At 38.2% G+C, this 8,415-nt stretch overlaps 1 pseudogene; it reads left to right on the top strand.

Moving 5' to 3' along the window:
* Positions 1–1,325: 1,325 nt before the first annotated feature.
* Positions 1,326–1,444, top strand: LOC112475537 (annotated as a pseudogene).
* Positions 1,445–8,415: the final 6,971 nt, after the last annotated feature.

Genomic DNA, 8,415 nt, shown 5'->3' with positions numbered 1-8,415 from the left:
TAATAAACACTGTACTACATTATATTATATGGTATTACAGTATACTGTACTATACTGTATAGCTATATTATGCTATATTATACTATACTGTAGTATACTATATTGTACTGTATCACCTTTACTATACTACACTATAATACACTACACTATACTGTACTGTACTGTACTATAATATGCTGTACTGTGCTATACTATGCGGTACTCTATTATACTGTATGCTATACTTTACTATGATATGCTGCATTATACTGTATAAGTACTATACTGTACTATACTATACTGCACTATAATATACTATACTATGGTATAATGAACTATATTATATTGTGCTATTCTGTACTATACAGTAATATGCTATATTACTATATTATACTGTACTATATTTTACTGTACTATATTGCACTGTACTATATTATACTGTATTATACTGTACTATACTAAACTGCAGTATACTGGACTATATTGTATACCATGCTATACTATACTATAGAACACTATACTATACTGTATCATATTGTGCCATACTATACTGTTATATTGTACTATGCTGTACATTGTACTATATTTGACTATACTGTGCTATACTATACTATTCTATGCACTATACTGTATAACACTGTACTGTGCTATACTGTACTGAACTATATTATATTGTACTACACTATACTATATTATACTGTGCTATACTGTGCTGTACTATGCTATACTCTAGTATACTGTGCTGTGCTACACTGCATTGTACTATACTGTACCACAGCACATTATACCATAGCAGAGTAAAGACTAAGCTGAATTTGTAACACATTGCATTAATGTATTTATACAATGAGCATCTGTTCCCTGGCTTTACACCTTAGCTCTGCTGGATGCCCAGGACAGTTACCTGGGATCCACATCCTTGATGAGCTCACAGTCTTGCCTGTTATCAGAGTCTGCCAACACTACTATCTACACCTAAAGCTTTGACTTAAACTTATATAACAGCAAATTTCTTCAACTTCAAAATAGTCTTTTATTACTCTCCCTCAAGCACATTCCGTGTGCTTCTGGCTCTTCCCACAGTTGGGCAGCGAAGAGAGGCCAAGCCACTGCAGATGGTGTGCAGAGTGTCTTCCAGTCCCAATATGGGTGGACTTTTTCTGTATTCAGTAGAGTGTGATGGGGGAAATCTAGGGTATTGGGTGAAAGGAGCATCTGCCAGTGCAAAAAACAAAGCTTGGTCACTGTGAGCTAATGAGTTAGAAGTTAGGAGCCTTGAGTACTAGAAAATGATGCATTAAACTTCTTGGAGTCTCTAATATATCTAAATAACAAAAGGTAAATGAGCCTATGGCCATGCTACCCTGAACAAGCCCAATCCTGTCTGATCTTGGAAGCTAAGCAGGGTCGGGCCTGGTTAGTACTTGGATAAGAGGCCACCTAGGAAGACCAGGTACTGTAGATGCAAAATGTAAAAAAAATAAGGGATTGTAAGCTGACAAGTTCCTTGCAATCTGTGAGGTCAACCAAGGGTTGTCTCATCTAAAAAAAAAAAGAAAAGAAAGAAGAAAAAAGGTTAAATTAATTCTAGAAGCTGATTCCTACCCCTGAGTTCCCAATGTGTCCCAGACATCTCTTACACAATCCCTTAAAGTAGCGGTCGCCAAACTTTTTGGCACCAGGGACCAGTGCTCCTATGAAAATCTAATACCTGATGATCTGAGGTGGAGCTGAGGCAGTAATGCTAGCACTGGGAAGCAGCTGCAAATACAGATGAAGTTTCACTGGCTTGCCCACCACTTACCTCCTGCTGTGCTGCTTGGTTCCTAACAGGCCATAAACCAGTACCAATCCATGGCCCAGAGGCTGGGTACTGCCTTAGAGGACTAATCATCCCTCAGTCACTATGTCCCACAGACTGTACCAACAAATATATAAGAGGCAATGATTTGTCCTGTAATCTCTGTATTTGAATTCTGCTTTAGGTCAATAGGCAAAGTAAGAGTAAATAGCACATTCAAATGACCCAGGCCTATCTGCACTCAAGAGAAGCAATCAGAGCAGCCAAGTAGCCCTGTGCTAGAAATCACTGGAAAGGAAGTTTGTCTTTAAGCTTCTCTTTTAAAGTTTCCCTGTTCCCCTAGCCAGGATAGGCCTGTTCCCCTACATTCTTCACCCACTCTTCATCCAAACTTTTTAATGAAATTATTGGGGTGACTGGTTAACAAAATTATACAGGTTCAAGTATACGATTTAATAATACATCATCTGTATATTGCATTGTGTCTTCACCGCCTGAATAGCAATGTGATCTCCATGTGAGCTCTTAAGTTAAGGTGGCTCCACTATAAATGAATTTTTATTTTAACCAAGGAGTAAACCAAAAGAATTATACCTAATGAATGAATGTCAAATGGCAAAATTTTAGTTATCCACTCTGATTGTAGGCAGACATTGAAATGGCTAAAAAATCCCTCTAAGTAAGAAGTGAATTGATCTTCTGAAGCATAAACTTGAAACTGCTGTGAGACTAAACTTGAGATTCCAATTATATCTCTGGAAATCCTGACTCTCAACTGTATAAACACTACTCCATTGCTGTGCATCCAGCAGGCCTATGAGTATCCAAGACCTCTTCACACTAATGTTCCTGTAGCCATCACATCTTACCACATGGTAACCATCTGTTCACTCCTCACCTCCCACTGTCTCTACCTTTGCCTCTTAAGAGCCCAGTGCACTGCAGGGCACAGAGAGTGGACAGCTCATGAGTGTTTGGTCTATATAGAAATTGATGAATGAACAAATGTTAAAAAGAAATCTAAGAGTTTGAAAGTATATGTGGAAGCTAGAGCCAAAAGTCAACATGAGTCACAGCACTGGTTCTTCAGATTCACTATGCTGAGAGACTTTTAAGATTATAATCCTCCATTGCGGAATGAACTGGTTCCACATCCATGTATGTTGATTGAGAATCAGGAGGGATATCTCTGCTGCAGAGGTCCCCCCAGAGTAGTAAAGGAGTCATAGCCCCACACCAGGTTCCCCAGCCCAGGGTTCCAGAGCTGGTAGGAGAAGTCTCCACAATGTCTGGCTGTGAAAAACAACAGAGATAGTGGGCCTTTTAAAGGGTCCACACACTGACTTACTCATTGATAGACTCACTCTGAGCTCCAGCACTGGAGCAGCTGCTCAAAAAGCACCAGGGTCATATGAGGAAGAACTGAGTTGTCTGACTACAGGACAAGGGCTGAAGGGGCAGCTTTGTTTCAGACAGAAGTGCTGGCAGAATCTATTGTTCTTTTGTTGAGCTCTCCCTACCCACTCAGCATGTAGATGCAGGCTGCCATCATATCTGAGTCTCCATCAAATTGGTTAAAGCAGGTCACCCCACCACGGGGATTCCCTGAGACCCTACCCCACCCAACATGCATCCCACCCAAGCCTCTTCCGGAGGCTTTTCCCCACAAATGGACTGTCTTGGCTTGTGATGTGGACTTTCCTAAAATCTCTAAAATCTCTTAAAGGTTCACAAAACCCAAACGAGCAACATCTGGCTAACCTATACCTCTTGATAAGAAGCCCCAAGCCTAGCACTAGTGATAGCCAGCCTTGGGTTGTAGCTTGGCCTCTCTAGGCACCTCTAAGCACAGAGCAGGTAGCAGCCATCTAAGGACTGCTTAGTGCCTCATGCCAGGTAACCCTTGGAAGGGCACAGGCTACAGCTAAACTTGGCCTGTGGCAGGGGCCCTTCCAGGAGGCCCTGGGGCCAGCAAGCCTGGTGGCCAGCTTTGGGCCAAGCTGCAGCACCACCTGGGGCTGCATCCAAGAACGACACACCCAAAGGTGTGACTAGGCAGGCACAAGAGTTCTACTAAGGTGAATCTTGCTCTGTAGGGTCAGCCCCCTACTGGCCTGTCCTCACAAATAATCAGCTGAAGGGTCAATCCCTCCCACTGATGTGCACACAAAAACCAAGGCTCAACTACAACAGTAAGGCACACACAATCCATACAAAGGACATATGTGGAGCACTTGGCTCAGGTGACTGGGGAAGACTGTGTCATTGAGCCTCACAATACATCTACTACATAGGGCCACTCTATGAAGACCAGGAGACATAGCAGCCTAATACATAGAATCAAACACAGGAAGGCAACCAAAGAAACATGTCCATAAACAAAGAAACATGTCCCAAATGAAAGAACAGAACAAAGCCCCAGAAAAAGCATTAAACAAAATGGAGACAAGCAATCTACCAGATGCAGAGTTCAAAACACTGGTTATAAGGATGCTCAATGAACTTAGAGAAAGAGTAGATGAACTCAGTGAGAACTTTAACAAAGAGATAGAAAAATTAAAAATAGTGATAGAAAATATGAAAAAGAACTAGTCAGAAATAAAAAATATAATAACTGAAATGAATACATTAGAGAGAATCTAAATTAAGGGAAGGAGAATCAAATTAGCAATTTAGAAGAAAAGGTAGCAGAAAACGCCCAATAAGAAAAAAAAATCTTAAAAAATGGGGATAGTTTAAGGGGCCTCTGGACACTGAGCATATCAACATTCACATAGTAGGGCTACCAAAAGGAGAAAAGAGAGAACAAGGAATTGAAAACTTACTTGAAGAAATAATGAAGTCGAACTTCCCTAACCTGGTGAAGGAAGTAGACATGCAAGCCCAAGAAGCACAGAGTCCCAAATAAGATGAATCCAAAGAGGCCCCCACCAAGAAATATCATAATTAAAGTGCCAAAGGTTAAAGACAAGAAGAGAATCTTAAAAGCAACAAGAGAAGAGCAGCTAGTTACCTACAAGGGAGCTCCCATAAGACTGTCAGCTAATTTCTCAATAGAAGCTTTGCAGGCCAGAAGGGCTTAGCACGAAATATTCAAAGTGATGAAAAGCAAAGATCTACAACCAAGATTACTCTACTCAGCAAAGCTATCATTTAGAATCAAAGAACAGAGAAAGAACTTCCCAGAGAAGCAAAAGCTAAAGGAGTTCATCAACACCAAACCAGTATAACAACAACAACAAAAAACAAAGTTAAAGGGACTACTTTAAGAAGAGGAAAGAATAAAAATATGAATAATAAAATGACAATAACTACAAATCTATCAACAGTTATTTTAAATGTAAATGGATTGAATGCTTCAGTCAAAAGATAAGGCAGTAAATGGGATAGAAAACAAGACCCTTAAATATGCTGCCTACAAGAGGCTCAGTTCAGATCAAAAGACACACAGAGATTGAAAGCAAAGGAATGGAAAAAAATATTTCATAAAAATAGAAACAAATAAACAAATAAGCTGGGGTATCAATACTAATACCAGACAGAAGAGACTTTAAAATAAAGGCTATAACAAGAGACAAAGAAAGACCCAGTTTTCCTATTTCTGGGTATTTATCCAAAGAAACCCAAAACACAAATTCAAAGGGACATGTGAATCTATATGTTCATTGTAGCATTATTTACAAGAGTCAATATATGGAGACAACCTGAGTGCTCATTAATACATTAATAGATGAATGGATAAAGAAGAGGTGCTATATATATTCAATGAAATATTACTCAGACATAAAAAAGAATGAAATCTTGCAATCCACAAGAACATGGATAGACCTAGAGGGTGTTGTGCTGAGTGAAGTCAGTTAGATAGAGAAAGACAGATGCCATATGATTTCACTCACATGTGGAATCTAAAGAACAAAATAAACAAACAAATTTAAAAAAAAAAACGGAAACAAACTATAGCTACAGAGAACATTATAATGGTTGCCAGATGGCAAGGGAGCAAGGGGGTAGGTGTAAAAGGGGAGGGGATTAAGAAGTACAAATTGGTAGTTACAAAATAGTCATGGGGATGTAAAGTATAACTTAAGAAATATAGTCAATAATTTTGTAATAGCTATGTATGATGTCAGATGGGTACTAGACTTTGTAAATTATATAAATGTCTAATTACCATGTTGTACATCTGAAACTAATATAATATTGCATACCAACTGTATTTGAAAAATAAAAAATAAAAAGGTTATTATTCCAGGAGCATAAAGGCTGGAATGCATTTTATTGACAGTAACCACTGCTCTCAGCCTTTAGGACATTGTCAAGATGACATTCCTCTTTGTGGCATGCACAGTTAGATAAGAAGACACTGCCTCTTGTTCTTGTTCTCTTTGTCTGCCTTCCCAGGTATCTACTCATTTGCTGCTTACTTATTCTCCTTATGTATGAAGTTTCTGCTTTCGAGCCAGAATTCAGATCAAAACTAAGAAAGAATGGTCATTTTCTATAGATGGCAGAATGAAGGAGGTGGTAGATAGAGCATAAATTTTTGGGGGGTGCTCACCAGGCAAGAACTCCTTCCCAATGGAGCCAAGGCTCAGAGCAGGCTCTTTTCAATTTGGAAACTCAGTTAGGGATGAATTGCAATCAAAGGCACTTCAGTGCCTCTAGTAGTGTTTCTGATGGTAAGAAGAAAAATAATGCAAGAACAAATATTGTCAGGGAAATTCCTGAGATTATTATTATTTTTAATTAATTAATTAATTTTTTATGGTAATATTGGTTAACAAAATCCAATAAGTTTCAGTTGTACACTTTAACAACTGTGTTTGCCTTCCATAGTTAGATTTCTTTCTGTCATCACATATTTATGTGTGTATGTATGTATGTATGTATGTATGTATGTATTTACCTCCCACAGGTAGATTCTTGAGATTATTAAAACCTCAAGTTGTAAAATATCTACCAAGATCAATAGCAAGTAACACCCAATCATCAATATTCCTGCAGATAGGCTGTGCAGAAAAGCAGTCCCAATTCCATAAATTAGATCCCTATTTACTCACCAAACTATTGTGTCAGTTCTACTTTCTTTCTACTCTTCCTGGGGAGAGATCAAGAACTTTTTGTTACACTTTCAAAAAGATGTTGTACTGAGATACACAGACCTTCTCTGTAGCAATGCAGGAAATAGGAGCGAGGAAGTGGGTGAGCTAGTTATATTGGGTCATGATAAAAGAGTTAGAGGACCCTTTGTTATTACTTTGTTTGACAGAGGAAATAATTAGCTCTGGAAATTACTCTTTATTTATAAGAGAAATAATGCCTCCTTCCCAGAGTTTGAAATTGTTCTCAGTCATTTGTGGCCACAGAATATTTCTGAGCATCTAGAGAAATCACAATGATATCACATTTCTGGAACATGGGATCTTTCTTCCAAGAAAACAGCGTACTTGGAGCAGAAAGGAAATTAGAAGTCCTATTTTACCAAAACCCACTTGTAGTAACAGTATTCTGTCATTTATAAGAGGAGTTCTTTTCTGTACCAAGCCCTAAAAAAATGACAAGGTAGTATTATATTTCTAAAGTTAAATGCACAAGAGTGTCCACTGAGCCATTTTACCTTGAATCTAAATTCTACTCACATTTATCATTTAATATGCAGACTTTTTACCAATAAGCTTTTTGAGAGTATCCATCCATCAACTAATCAAGTATGTATTAAGAATCCAATATTCAAGGCATAAGGCTAGGCATTTTTCACAATGAGTTATCATAACCAATATGATGAGGCCTCAACAAAACCTCCCTAAAAATAATCAACTCCATTTTTAAGTTTCACGATGTTTCTTGGCCTATGAGCATCTTTTTAACAGATCATGCCATTAAACCCTCCTTATCTAGGACATGATGGCTAAAGGACACAGAAGGGTAAAGATCATCATATCTCTATTGGGATTTCTAGAACCTACAAAAGCTCCAGGACCAATGAGTGGATGGTGGATAGATGGATGGAGCCTGTAAACTGTAATAAAATAAAGAAAAAGATGCCAAAAAGGGAATTTTTGACTATTAATAAGACAACAATGGCCCAAGAAAAGAAGGAAATTAGCTCTCTTATGTTCTCAGGCCAAACAAAATCTAAGCTGCACTAAGCTGAAAGACACAAAGAAAAGCTTTTGTTGCCACAACAAAAAAGACGCATGGAAACAATTCTCATGTTCAAAGATACCTACCTAAAAGGAACATATTTCTCCAGTGAATATGATACACTTGAATACTCTGGAGTTTAAAAATGAAGAGCAAACCTCATGTGTGTCATGATGATGCTGTGAATATGTCATAGATAACATCTTATAAGGTTAGCAACATCAACGGAGCAAGAAAACAACTGATTTCATATTTTCACCTTCAGTTTTGATTTCCCTAGCCATAGGAAAAGAGTGAACATTTAAACAAATCTATTTTCAGGGGTTCAAATGTTTGGTGAAGCCATGAGAATCTATAGTCTTCCATTTTACACTGACACATTCTTATTTTTAAGCTTCTTTTGAAGGAAGATAAGAGGCTCTGCTCGCTTAGCACACAACTTGATAAGATCTTTGAAAATCAAATCTACTGAGCATGCTCTCCAGGAAATA

This window comes from Pteropus alecto, unplaced genomic scaffold, assembly GCF_000325575.1.
Source record: "Pteropus alecto unplaced genomic scaffold, ASM32557v1 scaffold162, whole genome shotgun sequence".
NCBI classification, from domain to species: Eukaryota; Metazoa; Chordata; class Mammalia; order Chiroptera; family Pteropodidae; genus Pteropus; species Pteropus alecto.
The sequence above is the reverse complement of the archived record's forward strand: the minus strand, read 5'-3'. Positions and strand labels throughout refer to the sequence as shown.